The sequence below is a fragment of the Struthio camelus genome, chromosome Z (assembly GCF_040807025.1).
Source record: "Struthio camelus isolate bStrCam1 chromosome Z, bStrCam1.hap1, whole genome shotgun sequence".
Lineage (NCBI taxonomy): Eukaryota > Metazoa > Chordata > Aves > Struthioniformes > Struthionidae > Struthio > Struthio camelus.
This window is the reverse complement of record NC_090982.1, coordinates 46,359,501-46,384,623: the sequence shown is the minus strand read 5'-3', so window position 1 is coordinate 46,384,623 and position 25,123 is coordinate 46,359,501.

Sequence of the window (25,123 nt, the reverse complement as noted above, 5' to 3'; positions counted from 1 at the left end):
TCTCGACCACCCGGGGGCACTTACTCCCACCATCGGGCCCCGGAAAATCCTCTAGGGTTAGGGTTAGGGTTAGGGTTAGGCTGGAGAAATCGGGACAGCCTGGAGGCGCCATTGCAGGGGCTCTGCAAAGGGGCTGCCAAGGCAAGGGCGGCCCTGCCAACACACCTGCCCTCGCACCACTTTCTCGTCTCGACCACCCGGGGGCGCTTACTCCCACCATCGGGCCCCAGAAAATCCTCTAGGGTTAGGGTTAGGGTTAGGGTTAGGCTTGAGAAATCGGGACAGCCTGGAGGCGCCATTGCAGGGGCTCTGCAAAGCGGCTGCCAAGGCAAGGGCGGCCCTGCCAACACACCTGCCCTCGCACCACTTTCTCGTCTCGACCACCCGGGGGCACTTGCTCCCACCATCGGGCCCCGGAAAATCCTCTAGGGTTAGGGTTAGGGTTAGGGTTAGGCTGGAGAAATAGGGACAGCCTGGAGGCGCCATTGCAGGGGCTCTGCAAAGGGGCTGCCAAGGCAAGGGCGGCCCTGCCAACACACCTGCCCTCGCACCACTTTCTCGTCTCGACCACCCGGGGGCGCTTACTCCCACCATTGGGCCCCAGAAAATCCTCTAGGGTTAGGGTTAGGCTTAGGGTTAGGCTGGAGAAATAGGGACAGCCTGGAGGCGCCATTGCAGGGGCTCTGCAAAGGGGCTGCCAAGGCAAGGGCGGCCCTGCCAACACACCTGCCCTCGCACCACTTTCTCGTCTCGACCACCCGGGGGCACTTACTCCCACCATCGGGCCCCGGAAAATCCTCTAGGGTTAGGGTTAGGCTTAGGGTTAGGCTTGAGAAATCGGGACAGCCTGGAGGCGCCATTGCAGGGGCTCTGCAAAGGGGCTGCCAAGGCAAGGGCAGCCCTGCCAACACACCTGCCCTCGCACCACTTTCTCGTCTCGACCACCCGGGGGCACTTACTCCCACCATCGTGTTCCGGAAAACCTCTAGGGTTAGGGTTAGGGTTAGGGTTAGGCTTGAGAAATCGGGACAGCCTGGAGGCGCCATTGCAGGGGCTCTGCAAAGGGGCTGCCAAGGCAAGGGCGGCCCTGCCAACACACCTGCCCTCGCACCACTTTCTCGTCTCGACCACCCGGGGGCGCTTACTCCCACCATCGGGCCCCAGAAAATCCTCTAGGGTTAGGGTTAGGCTTAGGGTTAGGCTTGAGAAATCGGGACAGCCTGGAGGCGCCATTGCAGGGGCTCTGCAAAGGGGCTGCCAAGGCAAGGGCGGCCCTGCCAACACACCTGCCCTCGCACCACTTTCTCGTCTCGACCACCCGGGGGCACTTACTCCCACCATCGGGCCCCGGAAAATCCTCTAGGGTTAGGGTTAGGGTTAGGGTTAGGCTTGAGAAATCGGGACAGCCTGGAGGTGCCATTGCAGGGGCTCTGCAAAGGGGCTGCCAAGGCAAGGGCGGCCCTGCCAACACACCTGCCCTCGCACCACTTTCTCGTCTCGACCACCCGGGGGCACTTACTCCCACCATCGGGCCCCAGAAAATCCTCTAGGGTTAGGGTTAGGGTTAGGGTTAGGCTGGAGAAATAGGGACAGCCTGGAGGCGCCATTGCAGGGGCTCTGCAAAGGGGCTGCCAAGGCAAGGGCGGCCCTGCCAACACACCTGCCCTCGCACCACTTTCTCGTCTCGACCACCCGGGGGCACTTGCTCCCACCATCGGGCCCCGGAAAATCCTCTAGGGTTAGGGTTAGGGTTAGGGTTAGGCTTGAGAAATAGGGACAGCCTGGAGGCGCCATTGCAGGGGCTCTGCAAAGGGGCTGCCAAGGCAAGGGCGGCCCTGCCAACACACCTGCCCTCGCACCACTTTCTCGTCTCGACCACCCGGGGGCGCTTACTCCCACCATTGGGCCCCAGAAAATCCTCTAGGGTTAGGGTTAGGCTTAGGGTTAGGCTTGAGAAATAGGGACAGCCTGGAGGCGCCATTGCAGGGGCTCTGCAAAGGGGCTGCCAAGGCAAGGGCGGCCCTGCCAACACACCTGCCCTCGCACCACTTTCTCGTCTCGACCACCCGGGGGCGCTTACTCCCACCATCGGGTCCCGAAAAATCCTCTAGGGTTAGGGTTAGGGTTAGGGTTAGGCTGGAGAAATAGGGACAGCCTGGAGGCACCATTGCAGGGGCTCTGCAAAGGGGCTGCCAAGGCAAGGGCGGCCCTGCCAACACACCTGCCCTCGCACCACTTTCTCGTCTCGACCACCCGGGGGCACTTACTCCCACCATCGGGTCCCGGAAAATCCTCTAGGGTTAGGGTTAGGCTTAGGGTTAGGCTTGAGAAATCGGGACAGCCTGGAGGCGCCATTGCAGGGGCTCTGCAAAGGGGCTGCCAAGGCAAGGGCGGCCCTGCCAACACACCTGCCCTCGCACCACTTTCTCGTCTCGACCACCCGGGGGCACTTACTCCCACCATCGGGCCCCGGAAAATCCTCTAGGGTTAGGGTTAGGCTTAGGGTTAGGCTTGAGAAATCGGGACTGCCTGGAGGCGCCATTGCAGGGGCTCTGCAAAGGGGCTGCCAAGGCAAGGGCGGCCCTGCCAACACACCTGCCCTCGCACCACTTTCTCGTCTCGACCACCCGGGGGCACTTACTCCCACCATCGGGCCCCAGAAATCCTCTAGGGTTAGGGTTAGGGTTAGGGTTAGGCTTGAGAAATCGGGACAGCCTGGAGGCGCCATTGCAGGGGCTCTGCAAAGGGGCTGCCAAGGCAAGGGCGGCCCTGCCAACACACCTGCCCTCGCACCACTTTCTCGTCTCGACCACCCGGGGGCACTTACTCCCACCATCGGGCCCCAGAAAATCCTCTAGGGTTAGGGTTAGGCTTAGGGTTAGGCTTGAGAAATCGGGACAGCCTGGAGGCGCCATTGCAGGGGCTCTGCAAAGGGGCTGCCAAGGCAAGGGCGGCCCTGCCAACACACCTGCCCTCGCACCACTTTCTCGTCTCGACCACCCGGGGGCGCTTACTCCCACCATCGGGCCCCAGAAATCCTCTAGGGTTAGGGTTAGGGTTAGGGTTAGGCTGGAGAAATCGGGACAGCCTGGAGGCGCCATTGCAGGGGCTCTGCAAAGGGGCTGCCAAGGCAAGGGCGGCCCTGCCAACACACCTGCCCTCGCACCACTTGCTCGTCTCGACCACCCGGGGGCACTTACTCCCACCATCAGGCCCCGGAAATCCTCTAGGGTTAGGGTTAGGGTTAGGGTTAGGCTTGAGAAATCGGGACAGCCTGGAGGCGCCATTGCAGGGGCTCTGCAAAGGGGCTGCCAAGGCAAGGGCGGCCCTGCCAACACACCTGCCCTCGCACCACTTTCTCGTCTCGACCACCCGGGGGCACTTACTCCCACCATCGGGTCCCGGAAAACCTCTAGGGTTAGGGTTAGGGTTAGGGTTAGGCTGGAGAAATTGGGACAGCCTGGAGGCGCCATTGCAGGGGCTCTGCAAAGGGGCTGCCAAGGCAAGGGCGGCCCTGCCAACACACCTGCCCTCGCACCACTTTCTCGTCTCGACCACCCGGGGGCGCTTACTCCCACCATTGGGCCCCGGAAAATCCTCTAGGGTTAGGGTTAGGGTTAGGGTTAGGCTTGAGAAATAGGGACAGCCTGGAGGCGCCATTGCAGGGGCTCTGCAAAGGGGCTGCCAAGGCAAGGGCGGCCCTGCCAACACACCTGCCCTCGCACCACTTTCTCGTCTCGACCACCCGGGGGTACTTACTCCCACCATCGGGCCCCGGAAAATCCTCTAGGGTTAGGGTTAGGGTTAGGGTTAGGCTGGAGAAATCGGGACAGCCTGGAGGCACCATTGCAGGGGCTCTGCAAAGGGGCTGCCAAGGCAAGGGCGGCCCTGCCAACACACCTGCCCTCGCACCACTTTCTCGTCTCGACCACCCGGGGGCACTTACTCCCACCATCGGGTCCCGGAAATCCTCTAGGGTTAGGGTTAGGCTTAGGGTTAGGCTTGAGAAATTGGGACTGCCTGGAGGCGCCATTGCAGGGGCTCTGCAAAGGGGCTGCCAAGGCAAGGGCGGCCCTGCCAACACACCTGCCCTCGCACCACTTTCTCGTCTCGACCACCCGGGGGTACTTACTCCCACCATCGGGCCCCAGAAAATCCTCTAGGGTTAGGGTTAGGGTTAGGGTTAGGCTGGAGAAATAGGGACAGCCTGGAGGCGCCATTGCAGGGGCTCTGCAAAGGGGATGCCAAGGCAAGGGCGGCCCTGCCAACACACCTGCCCTCGCACCACTTTCTCGTCTCGACCACCCGGGGGCGCTTACTCCCACCATTGGGCCCCAGAAAATCCTCTAGGGTTAGGGTTAGGGTTAGGGTTAGGCTTGAGAAATCGGGACAGCCTGGAGGCGCCATTGCAGGGGCTCTGCAAAGGGGCTGCCAAGGCAAGGGCGGCCCTGCCAACACACCTGCCCTCGCACCACTTTCTCGTCACGACCACCCGGGGGCGCTTACTCCCACCATCGGGTCCCGGAAAATCCTCTAGGGTTAGGGTTAGGGTTAGGGTTAGGCTGGAGAAATGGGGACAGCCTGGAGGCACCATTGCAGGGGCTCTGCAAAGGGGCTGCCAAGGCAAGGGCGGCCCTGCCAACACACCTGCCCTCGCACCACTTTCTCGTCTCGACCACCCGGGGGCGCTTACTCCCACCATCGGGCCCCGGAAAATCCTCTAGGGTTAGGGTTAGGGTTAGGGTTAGGCTGGAGAAATCGGGACAGCCTGGAGGCACCATTGCAGGGGCTCTGCAAAGGGGCTGCCAAGGCAAGGGCAGCCCTGCCAACACACCTGCCCTCGCACCACTTTCTCGTCTCGACCACCCGGGGGCACTTACTCCCACCATTGGGCCCCAGAAATCCTCTAGGGTTAGGGTTAGGGTTAGGGTTAGGCTGGAGAAATAGGGACAGCCTGGAGGCGCCATTGCAGGGGCTCTGCAAAGGGGCTGCCAAGGCAAGGGCGGCCCTGCCAACACACCTGCCCTCGCACCACTTTCTCGTCTCGACCACCCGGGGGCGCTTACTCCCACCATCGGGCCCCAGAAAATCCTCTAGGGTTAGGGTTAGGGTTAGGCTTGAGAAATAGGGACAGCCTGGAGGCGCCATTGCAGGGGCTCTGCAAAGGGGCTGCCAAGGCAAGGGCGGCCCTGCCAACACACCTGCCCTCGCACCACTTTCTCGTCTCGACCACCCGGGGGCACTTACTCCCACCATCGGGCCCCAGAAATCCTCTAGGGTTAGGGTTAGGGTTAGGCTGGAGAAATAGGGACAGCCTGGAGGCGCCATTGCAGGGGCTCTGCAAAGGGGCTGCCAAGGCAAGGGCGGCCCTGCCAACACACCTGCCCTCGCACCACTTTCTCGTCTCGACCACCCGGGGGCACTTACTCCAACCATTGGGCCCCAGAAATCCTCTAGGGTTAGGGTTAGGGTTAGGGTTAGGCTGGAGAAATCGGGACAGCCTGGAGGCACCATTGCAGGGGCTCTGCAAAGGGGCTGCCAAGGCAAGGGCGGCCCTGCCAACACACCTGCCCTCGCACCACTTTCTCGTCTCGACCACCCGGGGCGCTTACTCCCACCATCGGGCCCCAGAAAATCCTCTAGTGTTAGGGTTAGGGTTAGGCTTGAGAAATAGGGACAGCCTGGAGGCGCCATTGCAGGGGCTCTGCAAAGGGGCTGCCAAGGCAAGGGCGGCCCTGCCAACACACCTGCCCTCGCACCACTTTCTCGTCTCGACCACCCGGGGGCACTTACTCCCACCATCGGGCCCCGGAAAATCCTCTAGGGTTAGGGTTAGGGTTAGGGTTAGGCTGGAGAAATAGGGACAGCCTGGAGGCACCATTGCAGGGGCTCTGCAAAGGGGCTGCCAAGGCAAGGGCGGCCCTGCCAACACACCTGCCCTCGCACCACTTTCTCGTCTCGACCACCCGGGGCCACTTACTCCCACCATCGGGCCCCGGAAAATCCTCTAGGGTTAGGGTTAGGGTTAGGGTTAGGCTGGAGAAATCGGGACAGCCTGGAGGCGCCATTGCAGGGGCTCTGCAAAGGGGCTGCCAAGGCAAGGGCGGCCCTGCCAACACACCTGCCCTCGCACCACTTTCTCGTCTCGAACACCCGGGGGCGCTTACTCCCACCATTGGGCCCCAGAAATCCTCTAGGGTTAGGGTTAGGGTTAGGCTGGAGAAATAGGGACAGCCTGGAGGCGCCATTGCAGGGGCTCTGCAAAGGGGCTGCCAAGGCAAGGGCGGCCCTGCCAACACACCTGCCCTCGCACCACTTTCTCGTCTCGACCACCCGGGGGCGCTTACTCCCACCATCGGGCCCCAGAAAATCCTCTAGGGTTAGGGTTAGGGTTAGGGTTAGGCTGGAGAAATAGGGACAGCCTGGAGGCGCCATTGCAGGGGCTCTGCAAAGGGGCTGCCAAGGCAAGGGCGGCCCTGCCAACACACCTGCCCTCGCACCACTTTCTCGTCTCGACCACCCGGGGGCACTTACTCCCACCATCGGGTCCCGGAAAACCTCTATGGTTAGGGTTAGCGTTAGGGTTAGGGTTAGGCTTGAGAAATCGGGACAGCCTGGAGGCGCCATTGCAGGGGCTCTGCAAAGGGGCTGCCAAGGCAAGGGCGGCCCTGCCAACACACCTGCCCTCGCACCACTTTCTCGTCTCGACCACCCGCGGGCACTTACTCCCATCATTGGGCCCCGGAAATCCTCTAGGGTTAGGGTTAGGGTTAGGGTTAGGCTGGAGAAATAGGGACAGCCTGGAGGCGCCATTGCAGGGGCTCTGCAAAGGGGCTGCCAAGGCAAGGGCGGCCCTGCCAACACACCTGCCCTCGCACCACTTTCTCGTCTCGACCACCCGGGGGCACTTGCTCCCACCATCGTGTTCCGGAAAACCTCTAGGGTTAGGGTTAGGGTTAGGGTTAGGCTTGAGAAATCGGGACAGCCTGGAGGCGCCATTGCAGGGGCTCTGCAAAGGGGCTGCCAAGGCAAGGGCGGCCCTGCCAACACACCTGCCCTCGCACCACTTTCTCGTCTCGAACACCCGGGGGCACTTACTCCCACCATCGCGCACCAGAAAATCCTCTAGGGTTAGGGTTAGGGTTAGGGTTAGGCTGGAGAAATCGGGACAGCCTGGAGGCGCCATTGCAGGGGCTCTGCAAAGGGGCTGCCAAGGCAAGGGCGGCCCTGCCAACACACCTGCCCTCGCACCACTTTCTCGTCTCGACCACCCGGGGGCGCTTACTCCCACCATCGCGCCCCAGAAAATCCTCTAGGGTTAGGGTTAAGGTTAGGGTTAGGCTGGAGAAATAGGGACAGCCTGGAGGCGCCATTGCAGGGGCTCTGCAAAGGGGCTGCCAAGGCAAGGGCGGCCCTGCCAACACACCTGCCCTCGCACCACTTTCTCGTCTCGACCACCCGGGGGCACTTACTCCCACCATCGGGCCCCGGAAAATCCTCTAGGGTTAGGGTTAGGGTTAGGGTTAGGCTCGAGAAATAGGGACAGCCTGGAGGCGCCATTGCAGGGGCTCTGCAAAGGGGCTGCCAAGGCAAGGGCGGCCCTGCCAACACACCTGCCCTCGCACCACTTTCTCGTCTCGACCACCCAGGGGCGCTTACTCCCACCATTGGGCCCCAGAAATCCTCTAGGGTTAGGGTTAGGGTTAGGGTTAGGCTGGAGAAATAGGGACAGCCTGGAGGCACCATTGCAGGGGCTCTGCAAAGGGGCTGCCAAGGCAAGGGCGGCCCTGCCAACACACCTGCCCTCGCACCACTTTCTCGTCTCGAACACCCGGGGGCGCTTACTCCCACCATCGGGCCCCAGAAATCCTCTAGGGTTAGGGTTAGGGTTAGGGTTAGGCTGGAGAAATCGGGACAGCCTGGAGGCGCCATTGCAGGGGCTCTGCAAAGGGGCTGCCAAGGCAAGGGAGGCCCTGCCAACACACCTGCCCTCGCACCACTTGCTCGTCTCGACCACCCGGGGGCGCTTACTCCCATCATTGGGCCCCGGAAATCCTCTAGGGTTAGGGTTAGGGTTAGGGTTAGGCTTGAGAAATCGGGACAGCCTGGAGGCGCCATTGCAGGGGCTCTGCAAAGGGGCTGCCAAGGCAAGGGCGGCCCTGCCAACACACCTGCCCTCGCACCACTTTCTCGTCTCGACCACCCGGGGGCACTTACTCCCACCATCGGGTCCCGGAAAACCTCTAGGGTTAGGGTTAGGGTTAGGGTTAGGCTGGAGAAATTGGGACAGCCTGGAGGCGCCATTGCAGGGGCTCTGCAAAGGGGCTGCCAAGGCAAGGGCGGCCCTGCCAACACACCTGCCCTCGCACCACTTTCTCGTCTCGAACACCCGGGGGCGCTTACTCCCACCATCGGGCCCCAGAAAATCCTCTAGGGTTAGGGTTAGGGTTAGGGTTAGGCTGGAGAAATCGGGACAGCCTGGAGGCGCCATTGCAGGGGCTCTGCAAAGGGGCTGCCAAGGCAAGGGCGGCCCTGCCAACACACCTGCCCTCGCACCACTTTCTCGTCTCGACCACCCGGGGGCACTTACTCCCACCATCGGGCCCCGGAAAATCCTCTAGGGTTAAGGTTAGGGTTAGGGTTAGGCTGGAGAAATAGGGACAGCCTGGAGGCACCATTGCAGGGGCTCTGCAAAGGGGCTGCCAAGGCAAGGGCGGCCCTGCCAACACACCTGCCCTCGCACCACTTTCTCGTCTCGACCACCCGGGGGCACTTACTCCCACCATCGGGCCCCGGAAAATCCTCTAGGGTTAGGGTTAGGGTTAGGGTTAGGCTTGAGAAATAGGGACAGCCTGGAGGCACCATTGCAGGGGCTCTGCAAAGGGGCTGCCAAGGCAAGGGCGGCCCTGCCAACACACCTGCCCTCGCACCACTTTCTCGTCTCGACCACCCGGGGGCACTTACTCCCACCATCGGGCCCCGGAAAACCTCTAGGGTTAGGGTTACGGTTAGGGTTAGGCTGGAGAAATTGGGACAGCCTGGAGGCGCCATTGCAGGGGCTCTGCAAAGGGGCTGCCAAGGCAAGGGCGGCCCTGCCAACACACCTGCCCTCGCACCACTTTCTCGTCTCGAACACCCGGGGGTACTTACTCCCACCATCGGGCCCCAGAAATCCTCTAGGGTTAGGGTTAGGGTTAGGGTTAGGCTTGAGAAATAGGGACAGCCTGGAGGCGCCATTGCAGGGGCTCTGCAAAGGGGATGCCAAGGCAAGGGCGGCCCTGCCAACACACCTGCCCTCGCACCACTTTCTCGTCTCGACCACCCGGGGGCGCTTACTCCCACCATTGGGCCCCAGAAAATCCTCTAGGGTTAGGGTTAGGGTTAGGGTTAGGCTGGAGAAATCGGGACAGCCTGGAGGCGCCATTGCAGGGGCTCTGCAAAGGGGATGCCAAGGCAAGGGCGGCCCTGCCAACACACCTGCCCTCGCACCACTTTCTCGTCTCGACCACCCGTGGGCGCTTACTCCCACCATCGGGTCCCGGAAAATCCTCTAGGGTTAGGGTTAGGGTTAGGGTTAGGCTTGAGAAATAGGGACAGCCTGGAGGCACCATTGCAGGGGCTCTGCAAAGGGGCTGCCAAGGCAAGGGCGGCCCTGCCAACACACCTGCCCTCGCACCACTTTCTCGTCTCGACCACCCGGGGCCACTTACTCCCACCATCGGGCCCCGGAAAATCCTCTAGGGTTAGGGTTAGGGTTAGGGTTAGGCTGGAGAAATCGGGACAGCCTGGAGGCGCCATTGCAGGGGCTCTGCAAAGGGGCTGCCAAGGCAAGGGCGGCCCTGCCAACACACCTGCCCTCGCACCACTTTCTCGTCTCGACCACCCGGGGGCGCTTACTCCCACCATCGGGCCCCGGAAATCCTCTAGGGTTAGGGTTAGGGTTAGGGTTAGGCTGGAGAAATAGGGACAGCCTGGAGGCGCCATTGCAGGGGCTCTGCAAAGGGGCTGCCAAGGCAAGGGCGGCCCTGCCAACACACCTGCCCTCGCACCACTTTCTCGTCTCGACCACCCGGGGGCACTTACTCCCACCATCGGGTCCCGGAAAACCTCTGTGGTTAGGGTTAGCGTTAGGGTTAGGGTTAGGCTTGAGAAATCGGGACAGCCTGGAGGCGCCATTGCAGGGGCTCTGCAAAGGGGCTGTCAAGGCAAGGGCGGCCCTGCCAACACACCTGCCCTCGCACCACTTTCTCGTCTCGACCACCCGCGGGCACTTACTCCCATCATTGGGCCCCGGAAATCCTCTAGGGTTAGGGTTAGGGTTAGGGTTAGGCTGGAGAAATAGGGACAGCCTGGAGGCGCCATTGCAGGGGCTCTGCAAAGGGGCTGCCAAGGCAAGGGCGGCCCTGCCAACACACCTGCCCTCGCACCACTTTCTCGTCTCGACCACCCGGGGGCACTTGCTCCCACCATCGTGTTCCGGAAAACCTCTAGGGTTAGGGTTAGGGTTAGGGTTAGGCTTGAGAAATCGGGACAGCCTGGAGGCGCCATTGCAGGGGCTCTGCAAAGGGGCTGCCAAGGCAAGGGCGGCCCTGCCAACACACCTGCCCTCGCACCACTTTCTCGTCTCGAACACCCGGGGGCACTTACTCCCACCATCGCGCACCAGAAAATCCTCTAGGGTTAGGGTTAGGGTTAGGGTTAGGCTGGAGAAATCGGGACAGCCTGGAGGCGCCATTGCAGGGGCTCTGCAAAGGGGCTGCCAAGGCAAGGGCGGCCCTGCCAACACACCTGCCCTCGCACCACTTTCTCGTCTCGACCACCCGGGGGCGCTTACTCCCACCATCGCGCCCCAGAAAATCCTCTAGGGTTAGGGTTAGGGTTAGGGTTAGGCTGGAGAAATAGGGACAGCCTGGAGGCGCCATTGCAGGGGCTCTGCAAAGGGGCTGCCAAGGCAAGGGCGGCCCTGCCAACACACCTGCCCTCGCACCACTTTCTCGTCTCGACCACCCGGGGGCACTTACTCCCACCATCGGGCCCCGGAAAATCCTCTAGGGTTAGGGTTAGGGTTAGGGTTAGGCTCGAGAAATAGGGACAGCCTGGAGGCGCCATTGCAGGGGCTCTGCAAAGGGGCTGCCAAGGCAAGGGCGGCCCTGCCAACACACTTGCCCTCGCACCACTTTCTCGTCTCGACCACCCGGGGGCGCTTACTCCCACCATTGGGCCCCAGAAATCCTCTAGGGTTAGGCTTAGGCTTAGGGTTAGGCTGGAGAAATAGGGACTGCCTGGAGGCACCATTGCAGGGGCTCTGCAAAGGGGCTGCCAAGGCAAGGGCGGCCCTGCCAACACACCTGCCCTCGCACCACTTTCTCGTCTCGAACACCCGGGGGCGCTTACTCCCACCATCGGGCCCCAGAAATCCTCTAGGGTTAGGGTTAGGCTTAGGGTTAGGCTTGAGAAATCGGGACAGCCTGGAGGCGCCATTGCAGGGGCTCTGCAAAGGGGCTGCCAAGGCAAGGGAGGCCCTGCCAACACACCTGCCCTCGCACCACTTGCTCGTCTCGACCACCCGGGGGTGCTTACTCCCATCATTGGGCCCCGGAAATCCTCTAGGGTTAGGGTTAGGGTTAGGGTTAGGCTTGAGAAATCGGGACAGCCTGGAGGCGCCATTGCAGGGGCTCTGCAAAGGGGCTGCCAAGGCAAGGGCGGCCCTGCCAACACACCTGCCCTCGCACCACTTTCTCGTCTCGACCACCCGGGGGCACTTACTCCCACCATCGGGTCCCGGAAAACCTCTAGGGTTAGGGTTAGGGTTAGGGTTAGGCTGGAGAAATTGGGACAGCCTGGAGGCGCCATTGCAGGGGCTCTGCAAAGGGGCTGCCAAGGCAAGGGCGGCCCTGCCAACACACCTGCCCTCGCACCACTTTCTCGTCTCGAACACCCGGGGGCGCTTACTCCCACCATCGGGCCCCAGAAAATCCTCTAGGGTTAGGGTTAGGGTTAGGGTTAGGCTGGAGAAATCGGGACAGCCTGGAGGCGCCATTGCAGGGGCTCTGCAAAGGGGCTGCCAAGGCAAGGGCGGCCCTGCCAACACACCTGCCCTCGCACCACTTTCTCGTCTCGACCACCCGGGGGCACTTGCTCCCACCATCGTGTTCCGGAAAACCTCTAGGGTTAGGGTTAGGGTTAGGGTTAGGCTTGAGAAATAGGGACAGCCTGGAGGCGCCATTGCAGGGGCTCTGCAAAGGGGCTGCCAAGGCAAGGGCGGCCCTGCCAACACACCTGCCCTCGCACCACTTTCTCGTCTCGACCACCCGGGGGCACTTACTCCCACCATCGGGTCCCGGAAAACCTCTATGGTTAGGGTTAGCGTTAGGGTTAGGGTTAGGCTTGAGAAATCGGGACAGCCTGGAGGCGCCATTGCAGGGGCTCTGCAAAGGGGCTGTCAAGGCAAGGGCGGCCCTGCCAACACACCTGCCCTCGCACCACTTTCTCGTCTCGACCACCCGCGGGCCACTTACTCCCACCATCGGGCCCCGGAAAATCCTCTAGGGTTAGGGTTAGGGTTAGGGTTAGGCTGGAGAAATCGGGACAGCCTGGAGGCGCCATTGCAGGGGCTCTGCAAAGGGGCTGCCAAGGCAAGGGCGGCCCTGCCAACACACCTGCCCTCGCACCACTTTCTCGTCTCGACCACCCGGGGGCGCTTACTCCCACCATCGGGCCCCGGAAATCCTCTAGGGTTAGGGTTAGGGTTAGGGTTAGGCTGGAGAAATAGGGACAGCCTGGAGGCGCCATTGCAGGGGCTCTGCAAAGGGGCTGCCAAGGCAAGGGCGGCCCTGCCAACACACCTGCCCTCGCACCACTTTCTCGTCTCGACCACCCGGGGGCACTTACTCCCACCATCGGGTCCCGGAAAACCTCTGTGGTTAGGGTTAGCGTTAGGGTTAGGGTTAGGCTTGAGAAATCGGGACAGCCTGGAGGCGCCATTGCAGGGGCTCTGCAAAGGGGCTGTCAAGGCAAGGGCGGCCCTGCCAACACACCTGCCCTCGCACCACTTTCTCGTCTCGACCACCCGCGGGCACTTACTCCCATCATTGGGCCCCGGAAATCCTCTAGGGTTAGGGTTAGGGTTAGGGTTAGGCTGGAGAAATAGGGACAGCCTGGAGGCGCCATTGCAGGGGCTCTGCAAAGGGGCTGCCAAGGCAAGGGCGGCCCTGCCAACACACCTGCCCTCGCACCACTTTCTCGTCTCGACCACCCGGGGGCACTTGCTCCCACCATCGTGTTCCGGAAAACCTCTAGGGTTAGGGTTAGGGTTAGGGTTAGGCTTGAGAAATCGGGACAGCCTGGAGGCGCCATTGCAGGGGCTCTGCAAAGGGGCTGCCAAGGCAAGGGCGGCCCTGCCAACACACCTGCCCTCGCACCACTTTCTCGTCTCGAACACCCGGGGGCACTTACTCCCACCATCGCGCACCAGAAAATCCTCTAGGGTTAGGGTTAGGGTTAGGGTTAGGCTGGAGAAATCGGGACAGCCTGGAGGCGCCATTGCAGGGGCTCTGCAAAGGGGCTGCCAAGGCAAGGGCGGCCCTGCCAACACACCTGCCCTCGCACCACTTTCTCGTCTCGACCACCCGGGGGCGCTTACTCCCACCATCGCGCCCCAGAAAATCCTCTAGGGTTAGGGTTAGGGTTAGGGTTAGGCTGGAGAAATAGGGACAGCCTGGAGGCGCCATTGCAGGGGCTCTGCAAAGGGGCTGCCAAGGCAAGGGCGGCCCTGCCAACACACCTGCCCTCGCACCACTTTCTCGTCTCGACCACCCGGGGGCACTTACTCCCACCATCGGGCCCCGGAAAATCCTCTAGGGTTAGGGTTAGGGTTAGGGTTAGGCTCGAGAAATAGGGACAGCCTGGAGGCGCCATTGCAGGGGCTCTGCAAAGGGGCTGCCAAGGCAAGGGCGGCCCTGCCAACACACTTGCCCTCGCACCACTTTCTCGTCTCGACCACCCGGGGGCGCTTACTCCCACCATTGGGCCCCAGAAATCCTCTAGGGTTAGGGTTAGGGTTAGGGTTAGGCTGGAGAAATAGGGACTGCCTGGAGGCACCATTGCAGGGGCTCTGCAAAGGGGCTGCCAAGGCAAGGGCGGCCCTGCCAACACACCTGCCCTCGCACCACTTTCTCGTCTCGAACACCCGGGGGCGCTTACTCCCACCATCGGGCCCCAGAAATCCTCTAGGGTTAGGGTTAGGCTTAGGGTTAGGCTTGAGAAATCGGGACAGCCTGGAGGCGCCATTGCAGGGGCTCTGCAAAGGGGCTGCCAAGGCAAGGGAGGCCCTGCCAACACACCTGCCCTCGCACCACTTGCTCGTCTCGACCACCCGGGGGTGCTTACTCCCATCATTGGGCCCCGGAAATCCTCTAGGGTTAGGGTTAGGGTTAGGGTTAGGCTTGAGAAATCGGGACAGCCTGGAGGCGCCATTGCAGGGGCTCTGCAAAGGGGCTGCCAAGGCAAGGGCGGCCCTGCCAACACACCTGCCCTCGCACCACTTTCTCGTCTCGACCACCCGGGGGCACTTACTCCCACCATCGGGTCCCGGAAAACCTCTAGGGTTAGGGTTAGGGTTAGGGTTAGGCTGGAGAAATTGGGACAGCCTGGAGGCGCCATTGCAGGGGCTCTGCAAAGGGGCTGCCAAGGCAAGGGCGGCCCTGCCAACACACCTGCCCTCGCACCACTTTCTCGTCTCGAACACCCGGGGGCGCTTACTCCCACCATCGGGCCCCAGAAAATCCTCTAGGGTTAGGGTTAGGGTTAGGGTTAGGCTGGAGAAATCGGGACAGCCTGGAGGCGCCATTGCAGGGGCTCTGCAAAGGGGCTGCCAAGGCAAGGGCGGCCCTGCCAACACACCTGCCCTCGCACCACTTTCTCGTCTCGACCACCCGGGGGCACTTGCTCCCACCATCGTGTTCCGGAAAACCTCTAGGGTTAGGGTTAGGGTTAGGGTTAGGCTTGAGAAATAGGGACAGCCTGGAGGCGCCATTGCAGGGGCTCTGCAAAGGGGCTGCCAAGGCAAGGGCGGCCCTGCCAACACACCTGCCCTCGCACCACTTTCTCGTCTCGACCACCCGGGGGCACTTACTCCCACCATCGGGTCCCGGAAAACCTCTATGGTTAGGGTTAGCGTTAGGGTTAGGGTTAGGCTTGAGAAATCGGGACAGCCTGGAGGCGCCATTGCAGGGGCTCTGCAAAGGGGCTGTCAAGGCAAGGGCGGCCCTGCCAACACACCTGCCCTCGCACCACTTTCTCGTCTCGACCACCCGCGGGCACTTACTCCCATCATTGGGCCCCGGAAATCCTCTAGGGTTAGGGTTAGGCTTAGGGTTAGGCTGGAGAAATAGGGACAGCCTGGAGGCGCCATTGCAGGGGCTCTGCAAAGGGGCTGCCAAGGCAAGGGCGGCCCTGCCAACACACCTGCCCTCGCACCACTTTCTCGTCTCGACCACCCGGGGGCACTTGCTCCCACCATCGTGTTCCGGAAAACCTCTAGGGTTAGGGTTAGGGTTAGGGTTAGGCTTGAGAAATCGGGACAGCCTGGAGGCGCCATTGCAGGGGCTCTGCAAAGGGGCTGCCAAGGCAAGGGCGGCCCTGCCAACACACCTGCCCTCGCACCACTTTCTCGTCTCGAACACCCGGGGGCACTTACTCCCACCATCGCGCACCAGAAAATCCTCTAGGGTTAGGGTTAGGGTTAGGGTTAGGCTGGAGAAATCGGGACAGCCTGGAGGCGCCATTGCAGGGGCTCTGCAAAGGGGCTGCCAAGGCAAGGGCGGCCCTGCCAACACACCTGCCCTCGCACCACTTTCTCGTCTCGACCACCCGGGGGCGCTTACTCCCACCATCGCGCCCCAGAAAATCCTCTAGGGTTAGGGTTAGGGTTAGGGTTAGGCTGGAGAAATAGGGACAGCCTGGAGGCGCCATTGCAGGGGCTCTGCAAAGGGGCTGCCAAGGCAAGGGCGGCCCTGCCAACACACCTGCCCTCGCACCACTTTCTCGTCTCGACCACCCGGGGGCACTTACTCCCACCATCGGGCCCCGGAAAATCCTCTAGGGTTAGGGTTAGGGTTAGGGTTAGGCTCGAGAAATAGGGACAGCCTGGAGGCGCCATTGCAGGGGCTCTGCAAAGGGGCTGCCAAGGCAAGGGCGGCCCTGCCAACACACTTGCCCTCGCACCACTTTCTCGTCTCGACCACCCGGGGGCGCTTACTCCCACCATTGGGCCCCAGAAATCCTCTAGGGTTAGGGTTAGGGTTAGGGTTAGGCTGGAGAAATAGGGACAGCCTGGAGGCACCATTGCAGGGGCTCTGCAAAGGGGCTGCCAAGGCAAGGGCGGCCCTGCCAACACACCTGCCCTCGCACCACTTTCTCGTCTCGAACACCCGGGGGCGCTTACTCCCACCATCGGGCCCCAGAAATCCTCTAGGGTTAGGGTTAGGCTTAGGGTTAGGCTTGAGAAATCGGGACAGCCTGGAGGCGCCATTGCAGGGGCTCTGCAAAGGGGCTGCCAAGGCAAGGGAGGCCCTGCCAACACACCTGCCCTCGCACCACTTGCTCGTCTCGACCACCCGGGGGTGCTTACTCCCATCATTGGGCCCCGGAAATCCTCTAGGGTTAGGGTTAGGGTTAGGGTTAGGCTTGAGAAATCGGGACAGCCTGGAGGCGCCATTGCAGGGGCTCTGCAAAGGGGCTGCCAAGGCAAGGGCGGCCCTGCCAACACACCTGCCCTCGCACCACTTTCTCGTCTCGACCACCCGGGGGCACTTACTCCCACCATCGGGTCCCGGAAAACCTCTAGGGTTAGGGTTAGGGTTAGGGTTAGGCTGGAGAAATTGGGACAGCCTGGAGGCGCCATTGCAGGGGCTCTGCAAAGGGGCTGCCAAGGCAAGGGCGGCCCTGCCAACACACCTGCCCTCGCACCACTTTCTCGTCTCGAACACCCGGGGGCGCTTACTCCCACCATCGGGCCCCAGAAAATCCTCTAGGGTTAGGGTTAGGGTTAGGGTTAGGCTGGAGAAATCGGGACAGCCTGGAGGCGCCATTGCAGGGGCTCTGCAAAGGGGCTGCCAAGGCAAGGGCGGCCCTGCCAACACACCTGCCCTCGCACCACTTTCTCGTCTCGACCACCCGGGGGCACTTACTCCCACCATCGGGCCCCGGAAAATCCTCTAGGGTTAAGGTTAGGGTTAGGGTTAGGCTGGAGAAATCGGGACAGCCTGGAGGCACCATTGCAGGGGCTCTGCAAAGGGGCTGCCAAGGCAAGGGCGGCCCTGCCAACACACCTGCCCTCGCACCACTTTCTCGTCTCGACCACCCGGGGCCACTTACTCCCACCATCGGGCCCCGGAAAATCCTCTAGGGTTAGGGTTAGGGTTAGGGTTAGGCTTGAGAAATAGGGACAGCCTGGAGGCACCATTGCAGGGGCTCTGCAAAGGGGCTGCCAAGGCAAGGGCGGCCCTGCCAACACACCTGCCCTCGCACCACTTTCTCGTCTCGAACACCCGGGGGCACTTACTCCCACCATCGGGCCCCGGAAAATCCTCTAGGGTTAGGGTTAGGCTTAGGGTTAGGCTGGAGAAATAGGGACAGCCTGGAGGCGCCATTGCAGGGGCTCTGCAAAGGGGCTGCCAAGGCAAGGGCGGCCCTGCCAACACACCTGCCCTCGCACCACTTTCTCGTCTCGAACACCCGGGGGTACTTACTCCCACCATCGGGCCCCAGAAATCCTCTAGGGTTAGGGTTAGGGTTAGGGTTAGGCTGGAGAAATAGGGACAGCCTGGAGGCGCCATTGCAGGGGCTCTGCAAAGGGGATGCCAAGGCAAGGGCGGCCCTGCCAACACACCTGCCCTCGCACCACTTTCTCGTCTCGACCACCCGGGGGCGCTTACTCCCACCATTGGGCCCCAGAAAATCCTCTAGGGTTAGGGTTAGGGTTAGGGTTAGGCTTGAGAAATCGGGACAGCCTGGAGGCGCCATTGCAGGGGCTCTGCAAAGGGGCTGCCAAGGCAAGGGCGGCCCTGCCAACACACCTGCCCTCGCACCACTTTCTCGTCTCGACCACCCGGGGGCGCTTACTCCCACCATCGGGTCCCGGAAAATCCTCTAGGGTTAGGGTTAGGGTTAGGGTTAGGCTGGAGAAATCGGGACAGCCTGGAGGCACCATTGCAGGGGCTCTGCAAAGGGGCTGCCAAGGCAAGGGCGGCCCTGCCAACACACCTGCCCTCGCACCACTTTCTCGTCTCGACCACCCGGGGCCACTTACTCCCACCATTGGGCCCCAGAAATCCTCTAGGGTTAGGGTTAGGGTTAGGGTTAGGCTGGAGAAATAGGGACAGCCTGGAGGCACCATTGCAGGGGCTCTGCAAAGGGGCTGCCAAGGCAAGGGCGGCCCTGCCAACACACCTGCCCTCGCACCACTTTCTCGTCTCGACCACCCGGGGGCGCTTACTCCCACCATCGGGCCCCAGAAAATCCTCTAGGGTTAGGGTTAGGGTTAGGCTGGAGAAATAGGGACAGCCTGGAGGCGCCATTGCAGGGGCTCTGCAAAGGGGCTGCCAAGGCAAGGGCGGCCCTGCCAACACACCTGCCCTCGCACCACTTTCTCGTCTCGAACACCCGGGGGCACTTACTCCAACCATCGGGCCCCGGAAAATCCTCTAGGGTTAGGGTTAGGGTTAGGGTTAGGCTTGAGAAATCGGGACAGCCTGGAGGCACCATTGCAGGGGCTCTGCAAAGGGGCTGCCAAGGCAAGGGCGGCCCTGCCAACACACCTGCCCTCGCACCACTTTCTCGTCTCGACCACCCGGGGCCACTTACTCCCACCATCGGGCCCCAGAAATCCTCTAGGGTTAGGGTTAGGGTTAGGGTTAGGCTTGAGAAATCGGGACAGCCTGGAGGCGCCATTGCAGGGGCTCTGCAAAGGGGCTGCCAAGGCAAGGGCGGCCCTGCCAACACACCTGCCCTCGCACCACTTTCTCGTCTCGAACACCCGGGGGCGCTTACTCCCACCATCGGGCCCCGGAAATCCTCTAGGGTTAGGGTTAGGGTTAGGGTTAGGCTGGAGAAATAGGGACTGCCTGGAGGCACCATTGCAGGGGCTCTGCAAAGGGGCTGCCAAGGCAAGGGCGGCCCTGCCAACACACCTGCCCTCGCACCACTTTCTCGTCTCGACCACCCGGGGGCACTTACTCCCACCATCGGGCCCCAGAAATCCTCTAGGGTTAGGGTTAGGGTTAGGGTTAGGCTGGAGAAATAGGGACAGCCTGGAGGCACCATTGCAGGGGCTCTGCAAAGGGGCTGCCAAGGCAAGGGCGGCCCTGCCAACACACCTGCCCTCGCACCACTTTCTCGTCTCGACCACCCGGGGGCGCTTACTCCCACCATCGGGCCCCAGAAAATCCTCTAGGGTTAGGGTTAGGGTTAGGCTTGAGAAATAGGGACAGCCTGGAGGCGCCATTGCAGGGGCTCTGCAAAGGGGCTGCCAAGGCAAGGGCGGCCCTGCCAACACACCTGCCCTCGCACCACTTTCTCGTCTCGACCACCCGGGGGCACTTACTCCCACCATCGGGCCCCAGAAATCCTCTAGGTTTATGGTTAGGGTTAGGCTGGAGAAATCGGGACAGCCTGGAGGCGCCATTGCAGGGGCTCTGCAAAGGGGCTGCCAAGGCAAGGGCGGCCCTGCCAACACACCTGCCCTCGCACCACTTTCTCGTCTCGACCACCCGGGGCCACTTACTCCCACCATTGGGCCCCAGAAATCCTCTAGGGTTAGGGTTAGGGTTAGGGTTAGGCTGGAGAAATAGGGACAGCCTGGAGGCGCCATTGCAGGGGCTCTGCAAAGGGGCTGCCAAGGCAAGGGCGGCCCTGCCAACACACCTGCCCTCGCACCACTTTCTCGTCTCGACCACCCGGGGGCACTTACTCCCACCATCGGGCCCCGGAAATCCTCTAGGGTTTGGCTTAGGCTTAGGGTTAGGCTGGAGAAATAGGGACAGCCTGGAGGCACCATTGCAGGGGCTCTGCAAAGGGGCTGCCAAGGCAAGGGCGGCCCTGCCAACACACCTGCCCTCGCACCACTTTCTCGTCTCGACCACCCGGGGGCGCTTACTCCCACCATCGGGCCCCAGAAAATCCTCTAGGGTTAGGGTTAGGGTTAGGCTGGAGAAATAGGGACAGCCTGGAGGCGCCATTGCAGGGGCTCTGCAAAGGGGCTGCCAAGGCAAGGGCGGCCCTGCCAACACACCTGCCCTCGCACCACTTTCTCGTCTCGACCACCCGGGGGCACTTACTCCCACCATCGGGCCCCAGAAATCCTCTAGGGTTAGGGTTAGGGTTAGGCTGGAGAAATCGGGACAGCCTGGAGGCGCCATTGCAGGGGCTCTGCAAAGGGGCTGCCAAGGCAAGGGCGGCCCTGCCAACACACCTGCCCTCGCACCACTTTCTCGTCTCGACCACCCGGGGGCACTTACTCCCACCATCAGGTCCCGGAAAATCCTCTAGGGTTAGGGTTAGGGTTAGAGTTAGGCTGGAGAAATCGGGACAGCCTGGAGGCACCATTGCAGGGGCTCTGCAAAGGGGCTGCCAAGGCAAGGGCGGCCCTGCCAACACACCTGCCCTCGCACCACTTTCTCGTCTCGACCACCCGGGGCCACTTACTCCCACCATCGGGTCCCGGAAAACCTCTAGGGTTAGGGTTAGGGTTAGGGTTAGGCTGGAGAAATTGGGACAGCCTGGAGGCGCCATTGCAGGGGCTCTGCAAAGGGGCTGCCAAGGCAAGGGCGGCCCTGCCAACACACCTGCCCTCGCACCACTTTCTCGTCTCGACCACCCGGGGGCACTTACTCCCACCATCGGGCCCCAGAAATCCTCTAGGGTTAGGGTTAGGGTTAGGGTTAGGCTGGAGAAATAGGGACAGCCTGGAGGCGCCATTGCAGGGGCTCTGCAAAGGGGCTGCCAAGGCAAGGGCGGCCCTGCCAACACACCTGCCCTCGCACCACTTTCTCGTCTCGACCACCCGGGGGTACTTACTCCCACCATCGGGCCCCAGAAATCCTCTAGGGTTAGGGTTAGGGTTAGGGTTAGGCTGGAGAAATAGGGACAGCCTGGAGGCGCCATTGCAGGGGCTCTGCAAAGGGGCTGCCAAGGCAAGGGCGGCCCTGCCAACACACCTGCCCTCGCACCACTTTCTCGTCTCGACCACCCGGGGGCGCTTACTCCCACCATTGGGCCCCGGAAAATCCTCTAGGGTTAGGGTTAGGGTTAGGGTTAGGCTTGAGAAATAGGGACAGCCTGGAGGCGCCATTGCAGGGGCTTTGCAAAGGGGCTGCCAAGGCAAGGGCGGCCCTGCCAACACACCTGCCCTCGCACCACTTTCTCGTCTCGAACACCCGGGAGCGCTTACTCCCACCATCAGGCCCCGGAAAATCCTCTAGGGTTAGGGTTAGGGTTAGGGTTAGGCTGGAGAAATCGGGACAGCCTGGAGGCACCATTGCAGGGGCTCTGCAAAGGGGCTGCCAAGGCAAGGGCGGCCCTGCCAACACACCTGCCCTCGCACCACTTTCTCGTCTCGACCACCCGGGGGCACTTACTCCCACCATTGGGCCCCAGAAATCCTCTAGGGTTAGGGTTAGGGTTAGGGTTAGGCTGGAGAAATAGGGACAGCCTGGAGGCACCATTGCAGGGGCTCTGCAAAGGGGCTGCCAAGGCAAGGGCGGCCCTGCCAACACACCTGCCCTCGCACCACTTTCTCGTCTCGACCACCCGGGGGCACTTACTCCCACCATCGGGCCCCAGAAATCCTCTAGGGTTAGGGTTAGGGTTAGGCTTGAGAAATAGGGACAGCCTGGAGGCGCCATTGCAGGGGCTCTGCAAAGGGGCTGCCAAGGCAAGGGCGGCCCTGCCAACACACCTGCCCTCGCACCACTTTCTCGTCTCGACCACCCGGGGGCACTTACTCCCACCATCGGGCCCCAGAAATCCTCTAGGGTTAGGGTTAGGGTTAGGGTTAGGCTGGAGAAATCGGGACAGCCTGGAGGCGCCATTGCAGGGGCTCTGCAAAGGGGCTGCCAAGGCAAGGGCGGCCCTGCCAACACACCTGCCCTCGCACCACTTTCTCGTCTCGACCACCCGGGGGCACTTACTCCCACCATCGGGCCCCGGAAAATCCTCTAGGGTTAGGGTTAGGGTTAGGGTTAGGCTGGAGAAATCGGGACAGCCTGGAGGCGCCATTGCAGGGGCTCTGAAAAGGGGCTGCCAAGGCAAGGGCGGCCCTGCCAACACACCTGCCCTCGCACCACTTTCTCGTCTCGACCACCCGGGGGCGCTTACTCCCACCATTGGGCCCCAGAAATCCTCTAGGGTTAGGCTTAGGGTTAGGGTTAGGCTGGAGAAATAGGGACAGCCTGGAGGCACCATTGCAGGGGCTCTGCAAAGGGGCTGCCAAGGCAAGGGCGGCCCTGCCAACACACCTGCCCTCGCACCACTTTCTCGTCTCGACCACCCGGGGGCACTTACTCCCACCATCGGGTCCCGGAAAACCTCTATGGTTAGGGTTAGCGTTAGGGTTAGGGTTAGGCTGGAGAAATCGGGACAGCCTGGAGGCGCCATTGCAGGGGCTCTGCAAAGGGGCTGCCAAGGCAAGGGCGGCCCTGCCAACACACCTGCCCTCGCACCACTTTCTCGTCTCGACCACCCGGGGGCACTTACTCCCACCATCGGGCCCCGGAAAATCCTCTAGGGTTAGGGTTAGGCTTAGGGTTAGGCTTGAGAAATCGGGACAGCCTGGAGGCGCCATTGCAGGGGCTCTGCAAAGGGGCTGCCAAGGCAAGGGCGGCCCTGCCAACACACCTGCCCTCGCACCACTTTCTCGTCTCGACCACCCGGGGGCACTTACTCCCACCATCGGGCCCCGGAAAATCCTCTAGGGTTAGGGTTAGGGTTAGGGTTAGGCTGGAGAAATCGGGACAGCCTGGAGGCGCCATTGCAGGGGCTCTGCAAAGGGGCTGCCAAGGCAAGGGCGGCCCTGCCAACACACCTGCCCTCGCACCACTTTCTCGTCTCGACCACCCGGGGGCGCTTACTCCCACCATTGGGCCCCAGAAATCCTCTAGGGTTAGGGTTAGGGTTAGGGTTAGGCTGGAGAAATAGGGACAGCCTGGAGGCACCATTGCAGGGGCTCTGCAAAGGGGCTGCCAAGGCAAGGGCGGCCCTGCCAACACACCTGCCCTCGCACCACTTTCTCGTCTCGACCACCCGGGGGCACTTACTCCCACCATCGGGTCCCGGAAAACCTCTATGGTTAGGGTTAGCGTTAGGGTTAGGGTTAGGCTTGAGAAATAGGGACAGCCTGGAGGCGCCATTGCAGGGGCTCTGCAAAGGGGCTGCCAAGGCAAGGGCGGCCCTGCCAACACACCTGCCCTCGCACCACTTTCTCGTCTCGACCACCCGGGAGCGCTTACTCCCACCATCGGGCCCCGGAAAATCCTCTAGGGTTAGGGTTAGGGTTAGAGTTAGGCTGGAGAAATCGGGACAGCCTGGAGGCACCATTGCAGGGGCTCTGCAAAGGGGCTGCCAAGGCAAGGGCGGCCCTGCCAACACACCTGCCCTCGCACCACTTTCTCGTCTCGACGACCCGGGGGCACTTACTCCCACCATCGGGCCCCAGAAATCCTCTAGGGTTAGGGTTAGGGTTAGGCTGGAGAAATCGGGACAGCCTGGAGGCACCATTGCAGGGGCTCTGCAAAGGGGCTGCCAAGGCAAGGGCGGCCCTGCCAACACACCTGCCCTCGCACCACTTTCTCGTCTCGACCACCCGGGGGCGCTTACTCCCACCATCGGGCCCCGGAAAATCCTCTAGGGTTAGGGTTAGGGTTAGGCTTGAGAAATAGGGACAGCTTGGAGGCGCCATTGCAGGGGCTCTGCAAAGGGGCTGCCAAGGCAAGGGCGGCCCTGCCAACACACCTGCCCTCGCACCACTTTCTCGTCTCGACCACCCGGGGGCACTTACTCCCACCATCGGGCCCCAGAAATCCTCTAGGGTTAGGGTTAGGGTTAGGCTGGAGAAATAGGGACAGCCTGGAGGCGCCATTGCAGGGGCTCTGCAAAGGGGCTGCCAAGGCAAGGGCGGCCCTGCCAACACACCTGCCCTCGCACCACTTTCTCGTCTCGACCACCCGGGGGCACTTACTCCCACCATCGGGCCCCGGAAAATCCTCTAGGGTTAGGGTTAGGGTTAGGGTTAGGCTGGAGAAATCGGGACAGCCTGGAGGCGCCATTGCAGGGGCTCTGCAAAGGGGCTGCCAAGGCAAGGGCGGCCCTGCCAACACACCTGCCCTCGCACCACTTTCTCGTCTCGACCACCCGGGGGCGCTTACTCCCACCATTGGGCCCCAGAAATCCTCTAGGGTTAGGGTTAGGGTTAGGGTTAGGCGGGAGAAATAGGGACAGCCTGGAGGCACCATTGCAGGGGCTCTGCAAAGGGGCTGCCAAGGCAAGGGCGGCCCTGCCAACACACCTGCCCTCGCACCACTTTCTCGTCTCGACCACCCGGGGGCACTTACTCCCACCATCGGGTCCCGGAAAACCTCTATGGTTAGGGTTAGCGTTAGGGTTAGGGTTAGGCTTGAGAAATAGGGACAGCCTGGAGGCGCCATTGCAGGGGCTCTGCAAAGGGGCTGCCAAGGCAAGGGCGGCCCTGCCAACACACCTGCCCTCGCACCACTTTCTCGTCTCGACCACCCGGGAGCGCTTACTCCCACCATCGGGCCCCGGAAAATCCTCTAGGGTTAGGGTTAGGGTTAGGGTTAGGCTGGAGAAATCGGGACAGCCTGGAGGCACCATTGCAGGGGCTCTGCAAAGGGGCTGCCAAGGCAAGGGCGGCCCTGCCAACACACCTGCCCTCGCACCACTTTCTCGTCTCGACGACCCGGGGGCACTTACTCCCACCATCGGGCCCCAGAAATCCTCTAGGGTTAGGGTTAGGGTTAGGCTGGAGAAATCGGGACAGCCTGGAGGCACCATTGCAGGGGCTCTGCAAAGGGGCTGCCAAGGCAAGGGCGGCCCTGCCAACACACCTGCC